The sequence below is a fragment of the Lissotriton vulgaris genome, chromosome 1_2 (assembly GCF_964263255.1).
Source record: "Lissotriton vulgaris chromosome 1_2, aLisVul1.2, whole genome shotgun sequence".
In the NCBI taxonomy this organism is placed as follows: domain Eukaryota; kingdom Metazoa; phylum Chordata; class Amphibia; order Caudata; family Salamandridae; genus Lissotriton; species Lissotriton vulgaris.
This window is the reverse complement of record NC_141686.1, coordinates 228,332,530-228,354,859: the sequence shown is the minus strand read 5'-3', so window position 1 is coordinate 228,354,859 and position 22,330 is coordinate 228,332,530. Positions and strand designations below refer to the sequence as shown.

Below are 22,330 nucleotides of genomic sequence, written 5' to 3'. Positions count from 1 at the left end.
GAGTTGTGAAATACACATCTGTCTCACATATTATGTGCCATTTGACTAAACTTAAGTCGTACGTAGATTTACCAATGGTATCATGTAGTCTGAGACTGTGAATATCATTTCACCAATTCAATATTCAAAATATAGCCATGGTTATAGTATCAAATGAACTTTATAAAGCTGATCAACAGCTAATAGCTCATTATTTCATTTCAGAACATCTCTGCACCTCATTATAGCAGATTGGCTCTGTGGCGCAATGGATAGCGCATTGGACTTCTAGGTGAATGTAAAAAAGATATTCAAAGGTTGTGGGTTCGAATCCCACCAGAGTCAGTTTTATCCCTGTTACCCTGTTATCCCAAGTACCAATTCATTATTATATTCTCTGTATTTAGTACTAATACCGGCAACCATCTTAACCCCTTGCGTGCTGATGACAGAACGGTTCCGTCATCAGCTACGGGTGAGCTGTGCTGATGACGAAACCGTTCCGTCATGACTCCGCCCGCGCAAGGCGGAGTCAGCACAGGCGGAAAATACGCCCCGCACGCAAGGGGTTAAAAAACGTAGTGATAGTTGGGACACTTCCTAATGTTGATAATGTCATTTTGTGGGGTGCTGCCATAGAGCCTGGATAGCTCAGTCGGTAGAGCATCAGACTTTTAATCTGAGGGCCCAGGGTTCAAGTCCCTGTTCAGGCGGTTGTTTCCTTTAAAGAAAAAGTACTCTAATTGTATGCTCTTTTTGTGGACCCCTGCATGACGAATAAGATATTCCATTACTAAAATTGCAAAAACGTCTTTCATGGAGTTGTGAAATACACATCTGTCTCACATATTATGTGCCATTTGACTAAACTTAAGTCGTACGTAGATTTACCAATGGTATCATGTAGTCTGAGACTGTGAATATCATTTCACCAATTCAATATTCAAAATATAGCCATGGTTATAGTATCAAATGAACTTTATAAAGCTGATCAACAGCTAATAGCTCATTATTTCATTTCAGAACATCTCTGCACCTCATTATAGCAGATTGGCTCTGTGGCGCAATGGATAGCACATTGGACTTCTAGGTGAATGTAAAAAAGATATTCAAAGGTTGTGGGTTCGAATCCCACCAGAGTCAGTTTTATCCCTGTTATCCTGTTATCCCAAGTACCAATTCATTATTATATTCTCTGTATTTAGTACTAATACCGGCAACCATCTTAACCCCTTGCGTGCTGATGACAGAACGGTTCCGTCATCAGCTACGGGTGAGCTGTGCTGATGACGAAACCGTTCCGTCATGACTCCGCCCGCGCAAGGCGGAGTCAGCACAGGCGGAAAATACGCCCCGCACGCAAGGGGTTAAAAAACGTAGTGATAGTTGGGACACTTCCTAATGTTGATAATGTCATTTTGTGGGGTGCTGCCTCAGAGCCTGGATAGCTCAGTCGGTAGAGCATCAGACTTTTAATCTGAGGGCCCAGGGTTCAAGTCCCTGTTCAGGCGGCTTGGTTAAAGAAAATGTATATCAATTGCATACTCTTTTCAGGATCCAATGAATGGGAATTCCAATTACAGATGGTTCAAAAAAGTCTTGATCGAGTCCTTACATACCCATCTGTGCTCTACTTTCTTTGACAAGGGTTAAGAAGACTTACCCAAACTGTATCATGTAGTTTGACATGTTGATTATCTTTTATCCAATTCAATGTTCAAAATGTAAGCTGGTTTCCGATTAATTTGATAAAGTTGGTCAACAACTTATAGGTCATCTTTTTATTTGTGAATCTCTGATCACCTTGTTGAATCAGGTCGGATCTCTGGTGCAATGGATTGCGGCTTGGAGTCCTAGGCGAATGTAGCAAAAGCATTCAAACGCTAAGGGTTCGAACACCAACTGGGTCAATTTTATCCCTCCTCTATTTTATAACTAATTGAAACAGTAACCAGCAATCCTGCTTCTCCATCACCAGAAACATTTACCAAAATGGCAGTGAAAGAAAGTCTACTTAAACAGAGACTGTTTGCTTTGAAAATGTTGCATAGTCTATGCCCAAGAGGAAATTCCCAATGATACTGCTGAAAATGTAATTTAGGAGTTAGTAATAGTATTTGGCCCTTTATTAATTTCACAGTGTCATTTTAAACACGTGATTTCTATGTCATCCGAAAATGAGATAGTACAAGTTTCCGGAGTTATAATGGATTACTTGTGCTGCTGAAATTTCAAATGCTTATAATATCAATTCATTATTAAACTCTAGAATATTGATTGCTAATATATGTAATTATATAAATATACAAAGTGTAGGTCAGTGTACGTCCACATTTGTTTAGCTGATTTTAAGGTAGAGTATAGCAGAGCCTGGATAGCTCAGTCGGTAGAGCATCAGACTTTTAATCTGAGGGTCCAGGGTTCAAGTCCCTGTTCAGGCAGTTGTTTCCTTTAAAGAAAAAGTACTCTAATTGTATGCTCTTTTTGTGGACCCCTGCATGACGAATAAGATATTCCATTACTAAAATTGCAAAAACGTCTTTCATGGAGTTGTGAAATACACATCTGTCTCACATATTATGTGCCATTTGACTAAACTTAAGTCGTACGTAGATTTACCAATGGTATCATGTAGTCTGAGACGGTGAATATCATTTCACCAATTCAATATTCAAAATATAGCCATGGTTATAGTATCAAATGAACTTTATAAAGCTGATCAACAGCTAATAGCTCATTATTTCATTTCAGAACATCTCTGCACCTCATTATAGCAGATTGGCTCTGTGGCGCAATGGATAGCGCATTGGACTTCTAGGTGAATGTAAAAAAGATATTCAAAGGTTGTGGGTTCGAATCCCACCAGAGTCAGTTTTATCCCTGTTACCCTGTTATCCCAAGTACCAATTCATTATTATATTCTCTGTATTTAGTACTAATACCGGCAACCATCTTAACCCTTTGCGTGCTGATGACAGAACGGTTCCGTCATCAGCTACGGGTGAGCTGTGCTGATGACGAAACCGTTCCGTCATGACTCCGCCCGCGCAAGGCGGAGTCAGCACAGGTGGAAAATACGCCCCGCACGCAAGGGGTTAAAAAACGTAGTGATAGTTGGGACACTTCCTAATGTTTATAATGTCATTTTGTAGGGTGCTACCTCAGAGCCTGGATAGCTCAGTCGGTATAGCATCAGACTTTTAATCTGAGGGCCCAGGGTTCAAGTCCCTGTTCAGGTGGCTTGGTTAAAGAAAATGTATATCAATTGCATACTCTTTTCAGGATCCAATGAATGGGAAGTCCAATTACAGATGGTTCAAAAAAGTCTTGATCGAGTCCTTACATACCCATCTGTGCTCTACTTTCTTTGACAAGGGTTAAGAAGACTTACCCAAACTGTATCATGTAGTTTGACATGTTGATTATCTTTTATCCAATTCAATGTTCAAAATGTAAGCTAGTGTCCGATTAATTTGATAAAGTTGGTCAACAACTTATAGGTCATCTTTTTATTTGTGAATCTCTGATCACCTTGTTGAATCAGGTCGGATCTCTGGTGCAATGGATTGCGGCTTGGAGTCCTAGGCGAATGTAGCAAAAGCATTCAAACGCTAAGGGTTCGAACACCAACTGGGTCAATTTTATCCCTCCTCTATTTTATAACTAATTGAAACAGTAACCAGCAATCCTGCTTCTCCATCACCAGAAACATTTACCAAAATGGCAGTGAAAGAAAGTCTACTTAAACAGAGACTGTTTGCTTTGAAAATGTTGCATAGTCTATGCCCAAGAGGAAATTCCCAATGATACTGCTGAAAATGTAATTTAGGAGTTAGTAATAGTATTTGGCCCTTTATTAATTTCACAGTGTCATTTTAAACACGTGATTTCTATGTCATCCGAAAATGAGATAGTACAAATTTCCGGAGTTATAATGGATTACGTGTGCTGCTGAAATTTCAAATGCTTAAAATATCAATTCATTATTAAACTCTAGAATATTGATTGCTAATATATGTAATTATATAAATATACAAAGTGTAGGTCAGTGTACGTCCACATTTGTTTAGCTGATTTTAAGGTAGAGTATAGCAGAGCCTGGATAGCTCAGTCGGTAGAGCATCAGACTTTTAATCTGAGGGTCCAGGGTTCAATCCCTGTTCAGGCGGTTGTTTCCTTTAAAGAAAAAGTACTCTAATTGTATGCTCTTTTTGTGGACCCCTGCATGACGAATAAGATATTCCATTACTAAAATTGCAAAAACGTCTTTCATGGAGTTGTGAAATACACATCTGTCTCACATATTATGTGCCATTTGACTAAACTTAAGTCGTACGTAGATTTACCAATGGTATCATGTAGTCTGAGACGGTGAATATCATTTCACCAATTCAATATTCAAAATATAGCCATGGTTATAGTATCAAATGAACTTTATAAAGCTGATCAACAGCTAATAGCTCATTATTTCATTTCAGAACATCTCTGCACCTCATTATAGCAGATTGGCTCTGTGGCGCAATGGATAGCGCATTGGACTTCTAGGTGAATGTAAAAAAGATATTCAAAGGTTGTGGGTTCGAATCCCACCAGAGTCAGTTTTATCCCTGTTACCCTGTTATCCCAAGTACCAATTCATTATTATATTCTCTGTATTTAGTACTAATACCGGCAACCATCTTAACCCTTTGCGTGCTGATGACAGAACGGTTCCGTCATCAGCTACGGGTGAGCTGTGCTGATGACGAAACCGTTCCGTCATGACTCCGCCCGCGCAAGGCGGAGTCAGCACAGGTGGAAAATACGCCCCGCACGCAAGGGGTTAAAAAACGTAGTGATAGTTGGGACACTTCCTAATGTTTATAATGTCATTTTGTGGGGTGCTACCTCAGAGCCTGGATAGCTCAGTCGGTATAGCATCAGACTTTTAATCTGAGGGCCCAGGGTTCAAGTCCCTGTTCAGGCGGCTTGGTTAAAGAAAATGTATATCAATTGCATACTCTTTTCAGGATCCAATGAATGGGAAGTCCAATTACAGATGGTTCAAAAAAGTCTTGATCGAGTCCTTACATACCCATCTGTGCTCTACTTTCTTTGACAAGGGTTAAGAAGACTTACCCAAACTGTATCATGTAGTTTGACATGTTGATTATCTTTTATCCAATTCAATGTTCAAAATGTAAGCTAGTGTCCGATTAATTTGATAAAGTTGGTCAACAACTTATAGGTCATCTTTTTATTTGTGAATCTCTGATCACCTTGTTGAATCAGGTCGGATCTCTGGTGCAATGGATTGCGGCTTGGAGTCCTAGGCGAATGTAGCAAAAGCATTCAAACGCTAAGGGTTCGAACACCAACTGGGTCAATTTTATCCCTCCTCTATTTTATAACTAATTGAAACAGTAACCAGCAATCCTGCTTCTCCATCACCAGAAACATTTACCAAAATGGCAGTGAAAGAAAGTCTACTTAAACAGAGACTGTTTGCTTTGAAAATGTTGCATAGTCTATGCCCAAGAGGAAATTCCCAATGATACTGCTGAAAATGTAATTTAGGAGTTAGTAATAGTATTTGGCCCTTTATTAATTTCACAGTGTCATTTTAAACACGTGATTTCTATGTCATCCGAAAATGAGATAGTACAAATTTCCGGAGTTATAATGGATTACGTGTGCTGCTGAAATTTCAAATGCTTAAAATATCAATTCATTATTAAACTCTAGAATATTGATTGCTAATATATGTAATTATATAAATATACAAAGTGTAGGTCAGTGTACGTCCACATTTGTTTAGCTGATTTTAAGGTAGAGTATAGCAGAGCCTGGATAGCTCAGTCGGTAGAGCATCAGACTTTTAATCTGAGGGTCCAGGGTTCAATCCCTGTTCAGGCGGTTGTTTCCTTTAAAGAAAAAGTACTCTAATTGTATGCTCTTTTTGTGGACCCCTGCATGACGAATAAGATATTCCATTACTAAAATTGCAAAAACGTCTTTCATGGAGTTGTGAAATACACATCTGTCTCACATATTATGTGCCATTTGACTAAACTTAAGTCGTACGTAGATTTACCAATGGTATCATGTAGTCTGAGACGGTGAATATCATTTCACCAATTCAATATTCAAAATATAGCCATGGTTATAGTATCAAATGAACTTTATAAAGCTGATCAACAGCTAATAGCTCATTATTTCATTTCAGAACATCTCTGCACCTCATTATAGCAGATTGGCTCTGTGGCGCAATGGATAGCACATTGGACTTCTAGGTGAATGTAAAAAAGATATTCAAAGGTTGTGGGTTCGAATCCCACCAGAGTCAGTTTTATCCCTGTTATCCTGTTATCCCAAGTACCAATTCATTATTATATTCTCTGTATTTAGTACTAATACCGGCAACCATCTTAACCCCTTGCGTGCTGATGACAGAACGGTTCCGTCATCAGCTACGGGTGAGCTGTGCTGATGACGAAACCGTTCCGTCATGACTCCGCCCGCGCAAGGCGGAGTCAGCACAGGCGGAAAATACGCCCCGCACGCAAGGGGTTAAAAAACGTAGTGATAGTTGGGACACTTCCTAATGTTGATAATGTCATTTTGTGGGGTGCTGCCTCAGAGCCTGGATAGCTCAGTCGGTAGAGCATCAGACTTTTAATCTGAGGGCCCAGGGTTCAAGTCCCTGTTCAGGCGGCTTGGTTAAAGAAAATGTATATCAATTGCATACTCTTTTCAGGATCCAATGAATGGGAATTCCAATTACAGATGGTTCAAAAAAGTCTTGATCGAGTCCTTACATACCCATCTGTGCTCTACTTTCTTTGATAAGGGTTAAGAAGACTTACCCAAACTGTATCATGTAGTTTGACATGTTGATTATCTTTTATCCAATTCAATGTTCAAAATGTAAGCTAGTTTCCGATTAATTTGATAAAGTTGGTCAACAACTTATAGGTCATCTTTTTATTTGTGAATCTCTGATCACCTTGTTGAATCAGGTCGGATCTCTGGTGCAATGGATTGCGGCTTGGAGTCCTAGGCGAATGTAGCAAAAGCATTCAAACGCTAAGGGTTCGAACACCAACTGGGTCAATTTTATCCCTCCTCTATTTTATAACTAATTGAAACAGTAACCAGCAATCCTGCTTCTCCATCACCAGAAACATTTACCAAAATGGCAGTGAAAGAAAGTCTACTTAAACAGAGACTGTTTGCTTTGAAAATGTTGCATAGTCTATGCCCAAGAGGAAATTCCCAATGATACTGCTGAAAATGTAATTTAGGAGTTAGTAATAGTATTTGGCCCTTTATTAATTTCACAGTGTCATTTTAAACACGTGATTTCTATGTCATCCGAAAATGAGATAGTACAAATTTCAGGAGTTAAAATGGATTACGTGTGCTGCTGAAATTTCAAATGCTTAAAATATCAATTCATTATTAAACTCTAGAATATTGATTGCTAATATATGTAATTATATAAATATACAAAGTGTAGGTCAGTGTACGTCCACATTTGTTTAGCTGATTTTAAGGTAGAGTATAGCAGAGCCTGGATTGCTCAGTCGGTAGAGCATCAGACTTTTAATCTGAGGGTCCAGGGTTCAATCCCTGTTCAGGCGGTTGTTTCCTTTAAAGAAAAAGTACTCTAATTGTATGCTCTTTTTGTGGACCCCTGCATGACGAATAAGATATTCCATTACTAAAATTGCAAAAACGTCTTTCATGGAGTTGTGAAATACACATCTGTCTCACATATTATGTGCCATTTGACTAAACTTAAGTCGTACGTAGATTTACCAATGGTATCATGTAGTCTGAGACTGTGAATATCATTTCACCAATTCAATATTCAAAATATAGCCATGGTTATAGTATCAAATGAACTTTATAAAGCTGATCAACAGCTAATAGCTCATTATTTCATTTCAGAACATCTCTGCACCTCATTATAGCAGATTGGCTCTGTGGCGCAATGGATAGCGCATTGGACTTCTAGGTGAATGTAAAAAAGATATTCAAAGGTTGTGGGTTCGAATCCCACCAGAGTCAGTTTTATCCCTGTTACCCTGTTATCCCAAGTACCAATTCATTATTATATTCTCTGTATTTAGTACTAATACCGGCAACCATCTTAACCCCTTGCGTGCTGATGACAGAACGGTTCCGTCATCAGCTACGGGTGAGCTGTGCTGATGACGAAACCGTTCCGTCATGACTCCGCCCGCGCAAGGCGGAGTCAGCACAGGCGGAAAATACGCCCCGCACGCAAGGGGTTAAAAAACGTAGTGATAGTTGGGACACTTCCTAATGTTGATAATGTCATTTTGTGGGGTGCTGCCATAGAGCCTGGATAGCTCAGTCGGTAGAGCATCAGACTTTTAATCTGAGGGCCCAGGGTTCAAGTCCCTGTTCAGGCGGTTGTTTCCTTTAAAGAAAAAGTACTCTAATTGTATGCTCTTTTTGTGGACCCCTGCATGACGAATAAGATATTCCATTACTAAAATTGCAAAAACGTCTTTCATGGAGTTGTGAAATACACATCTGTCTCACATATTATGTGCCATTTGACTAAACTTAAGTCGTACGTAGATTTACCAATGGTATCATGTAGTCTGAGACTGTGAATATCATTTCACCAATTCAATATTCAAAATATAGCCATGGTTATAGTATCAAATGAACTTTATAAAGCTGATCAACAGCTAATAGCTCATTATTTCATTTCAGAACATCTCTGCACCTCATTATAGCAGATTGGCTCTGTGGCGCAATGGATAGCACATTGGACTTCTAGGTGAATGTAAAAAAGATATTCAAAGGTTGTGGGTTCGAATCCCACCAGAGTCAGTTTTATCCCTGTTATCCTGTTATCCCAAGTACCAATTCATTATTATATTCTCTGTATTTAGTACTAATACCGGCAACCATCTTAACCCCTTGCGTGCTGATGACAGAACGGTTCCGTCATCAGCTACGGGTGAGCTGTGCTGATGACGAAACCGTTCCGTCATGACTCCGCCCGCGCAAGGCGGAGTCAGCACAGGCGGAAAATACGCCCTGCACGCAAGGGGTTAAAAAACGTAGTGATAGTTGGGACACTTCCTAATGTTGATAATGTCATTTTGTGGGGTGCTGCCTCAGAGCCTGGATAGCTCAGTCGGTAGAGCATCAGACTTTTAATCTGAGGGCCCAGGGTTCAAGTCCCTGTTCAGGCGGCTTGGTTAAAGAAAATGTATATCAATTGCATACTCTTTTCAGGATCCAATGAATGGGAATTCCAATTACAGATGGTTCAAAAAAGTCTTGATCGAGTCCTTACATACCCATCTGTGCTCTACTTTCTTTGACAAGGGTTAAGAAGACTTACCCAAACTGTATCATGTAGTTTGACATGTTGATTATCTTTTATCCAATTCAATGTTCAAAATGTAAGCTGGTTTCCGATTAATTTGATAAAGTTGGTCAACAACTTATAGGTCATCTTTTTATTTGTGAATCTCTGATCACCTTGTTGAATCAGGTCGGATCTCTGGTGCAATGGATTGCGGCTTGGAGTCCTAGGCGAATGTAGCAAAAGCATTCAAACGCTAAGGGTTCGAACACCAACTGGGTCAATTTTATCCCTCCTCTATTTTATAACTAATTGAAACAGTAACCAGCAATCCTGCTTCTCCATCACCAGAAACATTTACCAAAATGGCAGTGAAAGAAAGTCTACTTAAACAGAGACTGTTTGCTTTGAAAATGTTGCATAGTCTATGCCCAAGAGGAAATTCCCAATGATACTGCTGAAAATGTAATTTAGGAGTTAGTAATAGTATTTGGCCCTTTATTAATTTCACAGTGTCATTTTAAACACGTGATTTCTATGTCATCCGAAAATGAGATAGTACAAATTTCAGGAGTTAAAATGGATTACGTGTGCTGCTGAAATTTCAAATGCTTAAAATATCAATTCATTATTAAACTCTAGAATATTGATTGCTAATATATGTAATTATATAAATATACAAAGTGTAGGTCAGTGTACGTCCACATTTGTTTAGCTGATTTTAAGGTAGAGTATAGCAGAGCCTGGATTGCTCAGTCGGTAGAGCATCAGACTTTTAATCTGAGGGTCCAGGGTTCAATCCCTGTTCAGGCGGTTGTTTCCTTTAAAGAAAAAGTACTCTAATTGTATGCTCTTTTTGTGGACCCCTGCATGACGAATAAGATATTCCATTACTAAAATTGCAAAAACGTCTTTCATGGAGTTGTGAAATACACATCTGTCTCACATATTATGTGCCATTTGACTAAACTTAAGTCGTACGTAGATTTACCAATGGTATCATGTAGTCTGAGACTGTGAATATCATTTCACCAATTCAATATTCAAAATATAGCCATGGTTATAGTATCAAATGAACTTTATAAAGCTGATCAACAGCTAATAGCTCATTATTTCATTTCAGAACATCTCTGCACCTCATTATAGCAGATTGGCTCTGTGGCGCAATGGATAGCGCATTGGACTTCTAGGTGAATGTAAAAAAGATATTCAAAGGTTGTGGGTTCGAATCCCACCAGAGTCAGTTTTATCCCTGTTACCCTGTTATCCCAAGTACCAATTCATTATTATATTCTCTGTATTTAGTACTAATACCGGCAACCATCTTAACCCCTTGCGTGCTGATGACAGAACGGTTCCGTCATCAGCTACGGGTGAGCTGTGCTGATGACGAAACCGTTCCGTCATGACTCCGCCCGCGCAAGGCGGAGTCAGCACAGGCGGAAAATACGCCCCGCACGCAAGGGGTTAAAAAACGTAGTGATAGTTGGGACACTTCCTAATGTTGATAATGTCATTTTGTGGGGTGCTGCCATAGAGCCTGGATAGCTCAGTCGGTAGAGCATCAGACTTTTAATCTGAGGGCCCAGGGTTCAAGTCCCTGTTCAGGCGGTTGTTTCCTTTAAAGAAAAAGTACTCTAATTGTATGCTCTTTTTGTGGACCCCTGCATGACGAATAAGATATTCCATTACTAAAATTGCAAAAACGTCTTTCATGGAGTTGTGAAATACACATCTGTCTCACATATTATGTGCCATTTGACTAAACTTAAGTCGTACGTAGATTTACCAATGGTATCATGTAGTCTGAGACTGTGAATATCATTTCACCAATTCAATATTCAAAATATAGCCATGGTTATAGTATCAAATGAACTTTATAAAGCTGATCAACAGCTAATAGCTCATTATTTCATTTCAGAACATCTCTGCACCTCATTATAGCAGATTGGCTCTGTGGCGCAATGGATAGCACATTGGACTTCTAGGTGAATGTAAAAAAGATATTCAAAGGTTGTGGGTTCGAATCCCACCAGAGTCAGTTTTATCCCTGTTATCCTGTTATCCCAAGTACCAATTCATTATTATATTCTCTGTATTTAGTACTAATACCGGCAACCATCTTAACCCCTTGCGTGCTGATGACAGAACGGTTCCGTCATCAGCTACGGGTGAGCTGTGCTGATGACGAAACCGTTCCGTCATGACTCCGCCCGCGCAAGGCGGAGTCAGCACAGGCGGAAAATACGCCCCGCACGCAAGGGGTTAAAAAACGTAGTGATAGTTGGGACACTTCCTAATGTTGATAATGTCATTTTGTGGGGTGCTGCCTCAGAGCCTGGATAGCTCAGTCGGTAGAGCATCAGACTTTTAATCTGAGGGCCCAGGGTTCAAGTCCCTGTTCAGGCGGCTTGGTTAAAGAAAATGTATATCAATTGCATACTCTTTTCAGGATCCAATGAATGGGAATTCCAATTACAGATGGTTCAAAAAAGTCTTGATCGAGTCCTTACATACCCATCTGTGCTCTACTTTCTTTGACAAGGGTTAAGAAGACTTACCCAAACTGTATCATGTAGTTTGACATGTTGATTATCTTTTATCCAATTCAATGTTCAAAATGTAAGCTGGTTTCCGATTAATTTGATAAAGTTGGTCAACAACTTATAGGTCATCTTTTTATTTGTGAATCTCTGATCACCTTGTTGAATCAGGTCGGATCTCTGGTGCAATGGATTGCGGCTTGGAGTCCTAGGCGAATGTAGCAAAAGCATTCAAACGCTAAGGGTTCGAACACCAACTGGGTCAATTTTATCCCTCCTCTATTTTATAACTAATTGAAACAGTAACCAGCAATCCTGCTTCTCCATCACCAGAAACATTTACCAAAATGGCAGTGAAAGAAAGTCTACTTAAACAGAGACTGTTTGCTTTGAAAATGTTGCATAGTCTATGCCCAAGAGGAAATTCCCAATGATACTGCTGAAAATGTAATTTAGGAGTTAGTAATAGTATTTGGCCCTTTATTAATTTCACAGTGTCATTTTAAACACGTGATTTCTATGTCATCCGAAAATGAGATAGTACAAATTTCCGGAGTTATAATGGATTACTTGTGCTGCTGAAATTTCAAATGCTTATAATATCAATTCATTATTAAACTCTAGAATATTGATTGCTAATATATGTAATTATATAAATATACAAAGTGTAGGTCAGTGTACGTCCACATTTGTTTAGCTGATTTTAAGGTAGAGTATAGCAGAGCCTGGATAGCTCAGTCGGTAGAGCATCAGACTTTTAATCTGAGGGTCCAGGGTTCAAGTCCCTGTTCAGGCAGTTGTTTCCTTTAAAGAAAAAGTACTCTAATTGTATGCTCTTTTTGTGGACCCCTGCATGACGAATAAGATATTCCATTACTAAAATTGCAAAAACGTCTTTCATGGAGTTGTGAAATACACATCTGTCTCACATATTATGTGCCATTTGACTAAACTTAAGTCGTACGTAGATTTACCAATGGTATCATGTAGTCTGAGACGGTGAATATCATTTCACCAATTCAATATTCAAAATATAGCCATGGTTATAGTATCAAATGAACTTTATAAAGCTGATCAACAGCTAATAGCTCATTATTTCATTTCAGAACATCTCTGCACCTCATTATAGCAGATTGGCTCTGTGGCGCAATGGATAGCGCATTGGACTTCTAGGTGAATGTAAAAAAGATATTCAAAGGTTGTGGGTTCGAATCCCACCAGAGTCAGTTTTATCCCTGTTATCCCAAGTACCAATTCATTATTATATTCTCTGTATTTAGTACTAATACCGGCAACCATCTTAACCCCTTGCGTGCTGATGACAGAACGGTTCCGTCATCAGCTACGGGTGAGCTGTGCTGATGACGAAACCGTTCCGTCATGACTCCGCCCGCGCAAGGCGGAGTCAGCACAGGCGGAAAATACGCCCCGCACGCAAGGGGTTAAAAAACGTAGTGATAGTTGGGACACTTCCTAATGTTGATAATGTCATTTTGTGGGGTGCTGCCTCAGAGCCTGGATAGCTCAGTCGGTAGAGCATCAGACTTTTAATCTGAGGGCCCAGGGTTCAAGTCCCTGTTCAGGCGGCTTGGTTAAAGAAAATGTATATCAATTGCATACTCTTTTCAGGATCCAATGAATGGGAATTCCAATTACAGATGGTTCAAAAAAGTCTTGATCGAGTCCTTACATACCCATCTGTGCTCTACTTTCTTTGACAAGGGTTAAGAAGACTTACCCAAACTGTATCATGTAGTTTGACATGTTGATTATCTTTTATCCAATTCAATGTTCAAAATGTAAGCTGGTTTCCGATTAATTTGATAAAGTTGGTCAACAACTTATAGGTCATCTTTTTATTTGTGAATCTCTGATCACCTTGTTGAATCAGGTCGGATCTCTGGTGCAATGGATTGCGGCTTGGAGTCCTAGGCGAATGTAGCAAAAGCATTCAAACGCTAAGGGTTCGAACACCAACTGGGTCAATTTTATCCCTCCTCTATTTTATAACTAATTGAAACAGTAACCAGCAATCCTGCTTCTCCATCACCAGAAACATTTACCAAAATGGCAGTGAAAGAAAGTCTACTTAAACAGAGACTGTTTGCTTTGAAAATGTTGCATAGTCTATGCCCAAGAGGAAATTCCCAATGATACTGCTGAAAATGTAATTTAGGAGTTAGTAATAGTATTTGGCCCTTTATTAATTTCACAGTGTCATTTTAAACACGTGATTTCTATGTCATCCGAAAATGAGATAGTACAAATTTCAGGAGTTAAAATGGATTACGTGTGCTGCTGAAATTTCAAATGCTTAAAATATCAATTCATTATTAAACTCTAGAATATTGATTGCTAATATATGTAATTATATAAATATACAAAGTGTAGGTCAGTGTACGTCCACATTTGTTTAGCTGATTTTAAGGTAGAGTATAGCAGAGCCTGGATTGCTCAGTCGGTAGAGCATCAGACTTTTAATCTGAGGGTCCAGGGTTCAATCCCTGTTCAGGCGGTTGTTTCCTTTAAAGAAAAAGTACTCTAATTGTATGCTCTTTTTGTGGACCCCTGCATGACGAATAAGATATTCCATTACTAAAATTGCAAAAACGTCTTTCATGGAGTTGTGAAATACACATCTGTCTCACATATTATGTGCCATTTGACTAAACTTAAGTCGTACGTAGATTTACCAATGGTATCATGTAGTCTGAGACTGTGAATATCATTTCACCAATTCAATATTCAAAATATAGCCATGGTTATAGTATCAAATGAACTTTATAAAGCTGATCAACAGCTAATAGCTCATTATTTCATTTCAGAACATCTCTGCACCTCATTATAGCAGATTGGCTCTGTGGCGCAATGGATAGCGCATTGGACTTCTAGGTGAATGTAAAAAAGATATTCAAAGGTTGTGGGTTCGAATCCCACCAGAGTCAGTTTTATCCCTGTTACCCTGTTATCCCAAGTACCAATTCATTATTATATTCTCTGTATTTAGTACTAATACCGGCAACCATCTTAACCCCTTGCGTGCTGATGACAGAACGGTTCCGTCATCAGCTACGGGTGAGCTGTGCTGATGACGAAACCGTTCCGTCATGACTCCGCCCGCGCAAGGCGGAGTCAGCACAGGCGGAAAATACGCCCCGCACGCAAGGGGTTAAAAAACGTAGTGATAGTTGGGACACTTCCTAATGTTGATAATGTCATTTTGTGGGGTGCTGCCATAGAGCCTGGATAGCTCAGTCGGTAGAGCATCAGACTTTTAATCTGAGGGCCCAGGGTTCAAGTCCCTGTTCAGGCGGTTGTTTCCTTTAAAGAAAAAGTACTCTAATTGTATGCTCTTTTTGTGGACCCCTGCATGACGAATAAGATATTCCATTACTAAAATTGCAAAAACGTCTTTCATGGAGTTGTGAAATACACATCTGTCTCACATATTATGTGCCATTTGACTAAACTTAAGTCGTACGTAGATTTACCAATGGTATCATGTAGTCTGAGACTGTGAATATCATTTCACCAATTCAATATTCAAAATATAGCCATGGTTATAGTATCAAATGAACTTTATAAAGCTGATCAACAGCTAATAGCTCATTATTTCATTTCAGAACATCTCTGCACCTCATTATAGCAGATTGGCTCTGTGGCGCAATGGATAGCACATTGGACTTCTAGGTGAATGTAAAAAAGATATTCAAAGGTTGTGGGTTCGAATCCCACCAGAGTCAGTTTTATCCCTGTTATCCTGTTATCCCAAGTACCAATTCATTATTATATTCTCTGTATTTAGTACTAATACCGGCAACCATCTTAACCCCTTGCGTGCTGATGACAGAACGGTTCCGTCATCAGCTACGGGTGAGCTGTGCTGATGACGAAACCGTTCCGTCATGACTCCGCCCGCGCAAGGCGGAGTCAGCACAGGCGGAAAATACGCCCCGCACGCAAGGGGTTAAAAAACGTAGTGATAGTTGGGACACTTCCTAATGTTGATAATGTCATTTTGTGGGGTGCTGCCTCAGAGCCTGGATAGCTCAGTCGGTAGAGCATCAGACTTTTAATCTGAGGGCCCAGGGTTCAAGTCCCTGTTCAGGCGGCTTGGTTAAAGAAAATGTATATCAATTGCATACTCTTTTCAGGATCCAATGAATGGGAATTCCAATTACAGATGGTTCAAAAAAGTCTTGATCGAGTCCTTACATACCCATCTGTGCTCTACTTTCTTTGACAAGGGTTAAGAAGACTTACCCAAACTGTATCATGTAGTTTGACATGTTGATTATCTTTTATCCAATTCAATGTTCAAAATGTAAGCTGGTTTCCGATTAATTTGATAAAGTTGGTCAACAACTTATAGGTCATCTTTTTATTTGTGAATCTCTGATCACCTTGTTGAATCAGGTCGGATCTCTGGTGCAATGGATTGCGGCTTGGAGTCCTAGGCGAATGTAGCAAAAGCATTCAAACGCTAAGGGTTCGAACACCAACTGGGTCAATTTTATCCCTCCTCTATTTTATAACTAATTGAAACAGTAACCAGCAATCCTGCTTCTCCATCACCAGAAACATTTACCAAAATGGCAGTGAAAGAAAGTCTACTTAAACAGAGACTGTTTGCTTTGAAAATGTTGCATAGTCTATGCCCAAGAGGAAATTCCCAATGATACTGCTGAAAATGTAATTTAGGAGTTAGTAATAGTATTTGGCCCTTTATTAATTTCACAGTGTCATTTTAAACACGTGATTTCTATGTCATCCGAAAATGAGATAGTACAAATTTCCGGAGTTATAATGGATTACGTGTGCTGCTGAAATTTCAAATGCTTAAAATATCAATTCATTATTAAACTCTAGAATATTGATTGCTAATATATGTAATTATATAAATATACAAAGTGTAGGTCAGTGTACGTCCACATTTGTTTAGCTGATTTTAAGGTAGAGTATAGCAGAGCCTGGATAGCTCAGTCGGTAGAGCATCAGACTTTTAATCTGAGGGTCCAGGGTTCAATCCCTGTTCAGGCGGTTGTTTCCTTTAAAGAAAAAGTACTCTAATTGTATGCTCTTTTTGTGGACCCCTGCATGACGAATAAGATATTCCATTACTAAAATTGCAAAAACGTCTTTCATGGAGTTGTGAAATACACATCTGTCTCACATATTATGTGCCATTTGACTAAACTTAAGTCGTACGTAGATTTACCAATGGTATCATGTAGTCTGAGACGGTGAATATCATTTCACCAATTCAATATTCAAAATATAGCCATGGTTATAGTATCAAATGAACTTTATAAAGCTGATCAACAGCTAATAGCTCATTATTTCATTTCAGAACATCTCTGCACCTCATTATAGCAGATTGGCTCTGTGGCGCAATGGATAGCGCATTGGACTTCTAGGTGAATGTAAAAAAGATATTCAAAGGTTGTGGGTTCGAATCCCACCAGAGTCAGTTTTATCCCTGTTACCCTGTTATCCCAAGTACCAATTCATTATTATATTCTCTGTATTTAGTACTAATACCGGCAACCATCTTAACCCTTTGCGTGCTGATGACAGAACGGTTCCGTCATCAGCTACGGGTGAGCTGTGCTGATGACGAAACCGTTCCGTCATGACTCCGCCCGCGCAAGGCGGAGTCAGCACAGGTGGAAAATACGCCCCGCACGCAAGGGGTTAAAAAACGTAGTGATAGTTGGGACACTTCCTAATGTTTATAATGTCATTTTGTGGGGTGCTACCTCAGAGCCTGGATAGCTCAGTCGGTATAGCATCAGACTTTTAATCTGAGGGCCCAGGGTTCAAGTCCCTGTTCAGGCGGCTTGGTTAAAGAAAATGTATATCAATTGCATACTCTTTTCAGGATCCAATGAATGGGAAGTCCAATTACAGATGGTTCAAAAAAGTCTTGATCGAGTCCTTACATACCCATCTGTGCTCTACTTTCTTTGACAAGGGTTAAGAAGACTTACCCAAACTGTATCATGTAGTTTGACATGTTGATTATCTTTTATCCAATTCAATGTTCAAAATGTAAGCTAGTGTCCGATTAATTTGATAAAGTTGGTCAACAACTTATAGGTCATCTTTTTATTTGTGAATCTCTGATCACCTTGTTGAATCAGGTCGGATCTCTGGTGCAATGGATTGCGGCTTGGAGTCCTAGGCGAATGTAGCAAAAGCATTCAAACGCTAAGGGTTCGAACACCAACTGGGTCAATTTTATCCCTCCTCTATTTTATAACTAATTGAAACAGTAACCAGCAATCCTGCTTCTCCATCACCAGAAACATTTACCAAAATGGCAGTGAAAGAAAGTCTACTTAAACAGAGACTGTTTGCTTTGAAAATGTTGCATAGTCTATGCCCAAGAGGAAATTCCCAATGATACTGCTGAAAATGTAATTTAGGAGTTAGTAATAGTATTTGGCCCTTTATTAATTTCACAGTGTCATTTTAAACACGTGATTTCTATGTCATCCGAAAATGAGATAGTACAAATTTCCGGAGTTATAATGGATTACGTGTGCTGCTGAAATTTCAAATGCTTAAAATATCAATTCATTATTAAACTCTAGAATATTGATTGCTAATATATGTAATTATATAAATATACAAAGTGTAGGTCAGTGTACGTCCACATTTGTTTAGCTGATTTTAAGGTAGAGTATAGCAGAGCCTGGATAGCTCAGTCGGTAGAGCATCAGACTTTTAATCTGAGGGTCCAGGGTTCAATCCCTGTTCAGGCGGTTGTTTCCTTTAAAGAAAAAGTACTCTAATTGTATGCTCTTTTTGTGGACCCCTGCATGACGAATAAGATATTCCATTACTAAAATTGCAAAAACGTCTTTCATGGAGTTGTGAAATACACATCTGTCTCACATATTATGTGCCATTTGACTAAACTTAAGTCGTACGTAGATTTACCAATGGTATCATGTAGTCTGAGACGGTGAATATCATTTCACCAATTCAATATTCAAAATATAGCCATGGTTATAGTATCAAATGAACTTTATAAAGCTGATCAACAGCTAATAGCTCATTATTTCATTTCAGAACATCTCTGCACCTCATTATAGCAGATTGGCTCTGTGGCGCAATGGATAGCACATTGGACTTCTAGGTGAATGTAAAAAAGATATTCAAAGGTTGTGGGTTCGAATCCCACCAGAGTCAGTTTTATCCCTGTTATCCTGTTATCCCAAGTACCAATTCATTATTATATTCTCTGTATTTAGTACTAATACCGGCAACCATCTTAACCCCTTGCGTGCTGATGACAGAACGGTTCCGTCATCAGCTACGGGTGAGCTGTGCTGATGACGAAACCGTTCCGTCATGACTCCGCCCGCGCAAGGCGGAGTCAGCACAGGCGGAAAATACGCCCCGCACGCAAGGGGTTAAAAAACGTAGTGATAGTTGGGACACTTCCTAATGTTGATAATGTCATTTTGTGGGGTGCTGCCTCAGAGCCTGGATAGCTCAGTCGGTAGAGCATCAGACTTTTAATCTGAGGGCCCAGGGTTCAAGTCCCTGTTCAGGCGGCTTGGTTAAAGAAAATGTATATCAATTGCATACTCTTTTCAGGATCCAATGAATGGGAATTCCAATTACAGATGGTTCAAAAAAGTCTTGATCGAGTCCTTACATACCCATCTGTGCTCTACTTTCTTTGATAAGGGTTAAGAAGACTTACCCAAACTGTATCATGTAGTTTGACATGTTGATTATCTTTTATCCAATTCAATGTTCAAAATGTAAGCTAGTTTCCGATTAATTTGATAAAGTTGGTCAACAACTTATAGGTCATCTTTTTATTTGTGAATCTCTGATCACCTTGTTGAATCAGGTCGGATCTCTGGTGCAATGGATTGCGGCTTGGAGTCCTAGGCGAATGTAGCAAAAGCATTCAAACGCTAAGGGTTCGAACACCAACTGGGTCAATTTTATCCCTCCTCTATTTTATAACTAATTGAAACAGTAACCAGCATTCCTGCTTCTCCATCACCAGAAACATTTACCAAAATGGCAGTGAAAGAAAGTCTACTTAAACAGAGACTGTTTGCTTTGAAAATGTTGCATAGTCTATGCCCAAGAGGAAATTCCCAATGATACTGCTGAAAATGTAATTTAGGAGTTAGTAATAGTATTTGGCCCTTTATTAATTTCACAGTGTCATTTTAAACACGTGATTTCTATGTCATCCGAAAATGAGATAGTACAAATTTCCGGAGTTATAATGGATTACGTGTGCTGCTGAAATTTCAAATGCTTAAAATATCAATTCATTATTAAACTCTAGAATATTGATTGCTAATATATGTAATTATATAAATATACAAAGTGTAGGTCAGTGTACGTCCACATTTGTTTAGCTGATTTTAAGGTAGAGTATAGCAGAGCCTGGATAGCTCAGTCGGTAGAGCATCAGACTTTTAATCTGAGGGTCCAGGGTTCAATCCCTGTTCAGGCGGTTGTTTCCTTTAAAGAAAAAGTACTCTAATTGTATGCTCTTTTTGTGGACCCCTGCATGACGAATAAGATATTCCATTACTAAAATTGCAAAAACGTCTTTCATGGAGTTGTGAAATACACATCTGTCTCACATATTATGTGCCATTTGACTAAACTTAAGTCGTACGTAGATTTACCAATGGTATCATGTAGTCTGAGACGGTGAATATCATTTCACCAATTCAATATTCAAAATATAGCCATGGTTATAGTATCAAATGAACTTTATAAAGCTGATCAACAGCTAATAGCTCATTATTTCATTTCAGAACATCTCTGCACCTCATTATAGCAGATTGGCTCTGTGGCGCAATGGATAGCACATTGGACTTCTAGGTGAATGTAAAAAAGATATTCAAAGGTTGTGGGTTCGAATCCCACCAGAGTCAGTTTTATCCCTGTTATCCTGTTATCCCAAGTACCAATTCATTATTATATTCTCTGTATTTAGTACTAATACCGGCAACCATCTTAACCCCTTGCGTGCTGATGACAGAACGGTTCCGTCATCAGCTACGGGTGAGCTGTGCTGATGACGAAACCGTTCCGTCATGACTCCGCCCGCGCAAGGCGGAGTCAGCACAGGCGGAAAATACGCCCCGCACGCAAGGGGTTAAAAAACGTAGTGATAGTTGGGACACTTCCTAATGTTGATAATGTCATTTTGTGGGGTGCTGCCTCAGAGCCTGGATAGCTCAGTCGGTAGAGCATCAGACTTTTAATCTGAGGGCCCAGGGTTCAAGTCCCTGTTCAGGCGGCTTGGTTAAAGAAAATGTATATCAATTGCATACTCTTTTCAGGATCCAATGAATGGGAATTCCAATTACAGATGGTTCAAAAAAGTCTTGATCGAGTCCTTACATACCCATCTGTGCTCTACTTTCTTTGATAAGGGTTAAGAAGACTTACCCAAACTGTATCATGTAGTTTGACATGTTGATTATCTTTTATCCAATTCAATGTTCAAAATGTAAGCTAGTTTCCGATTAATTTGATAAAGTTGGTCAACAACTTATAGGTCATCTTTTTATTTGTGAATCTCTGATCACCTTGTTGAATCAGGTCGGATCTCTGGTGCAATGGATTGCGGCTTGGAGTCCTAGGCGAATGTAGCAAAAGCATTCAAACGCTAAGGGTTCGAACACCAACTGGGTCAATTTTATCCCTCCTCTATTTTATAACTAATTGAAACAGTAACCAGCATTCCTGCTTCTCCATCACCAGAAACATTTACCAAAATGGCAGTGAAAGAAAGTCTACTTAAACAGAGACTGTTTGCTTTGAAAATGTTGCATAGTCTATGCCCAAGAGGAAATTCCCAATGATACTGCTGAAAATGTAATTTAGGAGTTAGTAATAGTATTTGGCCCTTTATTAATTTCACAGTGTCATTTTAAACACGTGATTTCTATGTCATCCGAAAATGAGATAGTACAAATTTCAGGAGTTAAAATGGATTACGTGTGCTGCTGAAATTTCAAATGCTTAAAATATCAATTCATTATTAAACTCTAGAATATTGATTGCTAATATATGTAATTATATAAATATACAAAGTGTAGGTCAGTGTACGTCCACATTTGTTTAGCTGATTTTAAGGTAGAGTATAGCAGAGCCTGGATTGCTCAGTCGGTAGAGCATCAGACTTTTAATCTGAGGGTCCAGGGTTCAATCCCTGTTCAGGCGGTTGTTTCCTTTAAAGAAAAAGTACTCTAATTGTATGCTCTTTTTGTGGACCCCTGCATGACGAATAAGATATTCCATTACTAAAATTGCAAAAACGTCTTTCATGGAGTTGTGAAATACACATCTGTCTCACATATTATGTGCCATTTGACTAAACTTAAGTCGTACGTAGATTTACCAATGGTATCATGTAGTCTGAGACTGTGAATATCATTTCACCAATTCAATATTCAAAATATAGCCATGGTTATAG

General features: G+C 39.1%; 29 non-coding genes across 29 annotated transcripts; all 29 read left to right on the top strand.

Moving 5' to 3' along the window:
• The first annotated feature begins 233 nt into the window (after positions 1–233).
• TRNAR-UCU (transfer RNA arginine (anticodon UCU)) lies at positions 234–324 on the top strand. Its single transcript is given in 2 exon segments — positions 234–270; positions 289–324. It is a non-coding gene; the product is annotated as a tRNA-Arg (tRNA).
• Positions 325–619: 295 nt separating this feature from the next.
• Positions 620–692, top strand: TRNAK-UUU (transfer RNA lysine (anticodon UUU)). The gene has a single exon. It is a non-coding gene; the product is annotated as a tRNA-Lys (tRNA).
• A 339-nt stretch (positions 693–1,031) lies between these two features.
• Positions 1,032–1,122, top strand: TRNAR-UCU (transfer RNA arginine (anticodon UCU)). The gene is given in 2 exon segments: positions 1,032–1,068; positions 1,087–1,122. It is a non-coding gene; the product is annotated as a tRNA-Arg (tRNA).
• A 295-nt stretch (positions 1,123–1,417) lies between these two features.
• TRNAK-UUU (transfer RNA lysine (anticodon UUU)) lies at positions 1,418–1,490 on the top strand. The gene has a single exon. It is a non-coding gene; the product is annotated as a tRNA-Lys (tRNA).
• An 857-nt stretch (positions 1,491–2,347) lies between these two features.
• Positions 2,348–2,420, top strand: TRNAK-UUU (transfer RNA lysine (anticodon UUU)). The gene has a single exon. It is a non-coding gene; the product is annotated as a tRNA-Lys (tRNA).
• Positions 2,421–2,759: 339 nt separating this feature from the next.
• Positions 2,760–2,850, top strand: TRNAR-UCU (transfer RNA arginine (anticodon UCU)). The gene is given in 2 exon segments: positions 2,760–2,796; positions 2,815–2,850. It is a non-coding gene; the product is annotated as a tRNA-Arg (tRNA).
• Positions 2,851–4,486: 1,636 nt separating this feature from the next.
• TRNAR-UCU (transfer RNA arginine (anticodon UCU)) lies at positions 4,487–4,577 on the top strand. The gene is given in 2 exon segments: positions 4,487–4,523; positions 4,542–4,577. It is a non-coding gene; the product is annotated as a tRNA-Arg (tRNA).
• A 1,636-nt stretch (positions 4,578–6,213) lies between these two features.
• Positions 6,214–6,304, top strand: TRNAR-UCU (transfer RNA arginine (anticodon UCU)). The gene is given in 2 exon segments: positions 6,214–6,250; positions 6,269–6,304. It is a non-coding gene; the product is annotated as a tRNA-Arg (tRNA).
• A 295-nt stretch (positions 6,305–6,599) lies between these two features.
• TRNAK-UUU (transfer RNA lysine (anticodon UUU)) lies at positions 6,600–6,672 on the top strand. Its single transcript has one exon. It is a non-coding gene; the product is annotated as a tRNA-Lys (tRNA).
• Positions 6,673–7,940: 1,268 nt separating this feature from the next.
• TRNAR-UCU (transfer RNA arginine (anticodon UCU)) lies at positions 7,941–8,031 on the top strand. Its single transcript is given in 2 exon segments — positions 7,941–7,977; positions 7,996–8,031. It is a non-coding gene; the product is annotated as a tRNA-Arg (tRNA).
• A 295-nt stretch (positions 8,032–8,326) lies between these two features.
• Positions 8,327–8,399, top strand: TRNAK-UUU (transfer RNA lysine (anticodon UUU)). Its single transcript has one exon. It is a non-coding gene; the product is annotated as a tRNA-Lys (tRNA).
• Positions 8,400–8,738: 339 nt separating this feature from the next.
• On the top strand, positions 8,739–8,829 carry TRNAR-UCU (transfer RNA arginine (anticodon UCU)). Its single transcript is given in 2 exon segments — positions 8,739–8,775; positions 8,794–8,829. It is a non-coding gene; the product is annotated as a tRNA-Arg (tRNA).
• Positions 8,830–9,124: 295 nt separating this feature from the next.
• TRNAK-UUU (transfer RNA lysine (anticodon UUU)) lies at positions 9,125–9,197 on the top strand. The gene has a single exon. It is a non-coding gene; the product is annotated as a tRNA-Lys (tRNA).
• Positions 9,198–10,465: 1,268 nt separating this feature from the next.
• On the top strand, positions 10,466–10,556 carry TRNAR-UCU (transfer RNA arginine (anticodon UCU)). The gene is given in 2 exon segments: positions 10,466–10,502; positions 10,521–10,556. It is a non-coding gene; the product is annotated as a tRNA-Arg (tRNA).
• A 295-nt stretch (positions 10,557–10,851) lies between these two features.
• Positions 10,852–10,924, top strand: TRNAK-UUU (transfer RNA lysine (anticodon UUU)). The gene has a single exon. It is a non-coding gene; the product is annotated as a tRNA-Lys (tRNA).
• A 339-nt stretch (positions 10,925–11,263) lies between these two features.
• TRNAR-UCU (transfer RNA arginine (anticodon UCU)) lies at positions 11,264–11,354 on the top strand. The gene is given in 2 exon segments: positions 11,264–11,300; positions 11,319–11,354. It is a non-coding gene; the product is annotated as a tRNA-Arg (tRNA).
• Positions 11,355–11,649: 295 nt separating this feature from the next.
• On the top strand, positions 11,650–11,722 carry TRNAK-UUU (transfer RNA lysine (anticodon UUU)). The gene has a single exon. It is a non-coding gene; the product is annotated as a tRNA-Lys (tRNA).
• Positions 11,723–12,579: 857 nt separating this feature from the next.
• On the top strand, positions 12,580–12,652 carry TRNAK-UUU (transfer RNA lysine (anticodon UUU)). Its single transcript has one exon. It is a non-coding gene; the product is annotated as a tRNA-Lys (tRNA).
• A 339-nt stretch (positions 12,653–12,991) lies between these two features.
• On the top strand, positions 12,992–13,082 carry TRNAR-UCU (transfer RNA arginine (anticodon UCU)). Its single transcript is given in 2 exon segments — positions 12,992–13,028; positions 13,047–13,082. It is a non-coding gene; the product is annotated as a tRNA-Arg (tRNA).
• Positions 13,083–13,369: 287 nt separating this feature from the next.
• On the top strand, positions 13,370–13,442 carry TRNAK-UUU (transfer RNA lysine (anticodon UUU)). The gene has a single exon. It is a non-coding gene; the product is annotated as a tRNA-Lys (tRNA).
• Positions 13,443–14,710: 1,268 nt separating this feature from the next.
• On the top strand, positions 14,711–14,801 carry TRNAR-UCU (transfer RNA arginine (anticodon UCU)). Its single transcript is given in 2 exon segments — positions 14,711–14,747; positions 14,766–14,801. It is a non-coding gene; the product is annotated as a tRNA-Arg (tRNA).
• Positions 14,802–15,096: 295 nt separating this feature from the next.
• On the top strand, positions 15,097–15,169 carry TRNAK-UUU (transfer RNA lysine (anticodon UUU)). Its single transcript has one exon. It is a non-coding gene; the product is annotated as a tRNA-Lys (tRNA).
• A 339-nt stretch (positions 15,170–15,508) lies between these two features.
• On the top strand, positions 15,509–15,599 carry TRNAR-UCU (transfer RNA arginine (anticodon UCU)). Its single transcript is given in 2 exon segments — positions 15,509–15,545; positions 15,564–15,599. It is a non-coding gene; the product is annotated as a tRNA-Arg (tRNA).
• A 295-nt stretch (positions 15,600–15,894) lies between these two features.
• TRNAK-UUU (transfer RNA lysine (anticodon UUU)) lies at positions 15,895–15,967 on the top strand. The gene has a single exon. It is a non-coding gene; the product is annotated as a tRNA-Lys (tRNA).
• A 1,268-nt stretch (positions 15,968–17,235) lies between these two features.
• On the top strand, positions 17,236–17,326 carry TRNAR-UCU (transfer RNA arginine (anticodon UCU)). Its single transcript is given in 2 exon segments — positions 17,236–17,272; positions 17,291–17,326. It is a non-coding gene; the product is annotated as a tRNA-Arg (tRNA).
• A 1,636-nt stretch (positions 17,327–18,962) lies between these two features.
• TRNAR-UCU (transfer RNA arginine (anticodon UCU)) lies at positions 18,963–19,053 on the top strand. The gene is given in 2 exon segments: positions 18,963–18,999; positions 19,018–19,053. It is a non-coding gene; the product is annotated as a tRNA-Arg (tRNA).
• A 295-nt stretch (positions 19,054–19,348) lies between these two features.
• On the top strand, positions 19,349–19,421 carry TRNAK-UUU (transfer RNA lysine (anticodon UUU)). Its single transcript has one exon. It is a non-coding gene; the product is annotated as a tRNA-Lys (tRNA).
• A 1,268-nt stretch (positions 19,422–20,689) lies between these two features.
• TRNAR-UCU (transfer RNA arginine (anticodon UCU)) lies at positions 20,690–20,780 on the top strand. Its single transcript is given in 2 exon segments — positions 20,690–20,726; positions 20,745–20,780. It is a non-coding gene; the product is annotated as a tRNA-Arg (tRNA).
• A 295-nt stretch (positions 20,781–21,075) lies between these two features.
• Positions 21,076–21,148, top strand: TRNAK-UUU (transfer RNA lysine (anticodon UUU)). Its single transcript has one exon. It is a non-coding gene; the product is annotated as a tRNA-Lys (tRNA).
• The last annotated feature ends 1,182 nt before the right edge of the window (positions 21,149–22,330 follow it).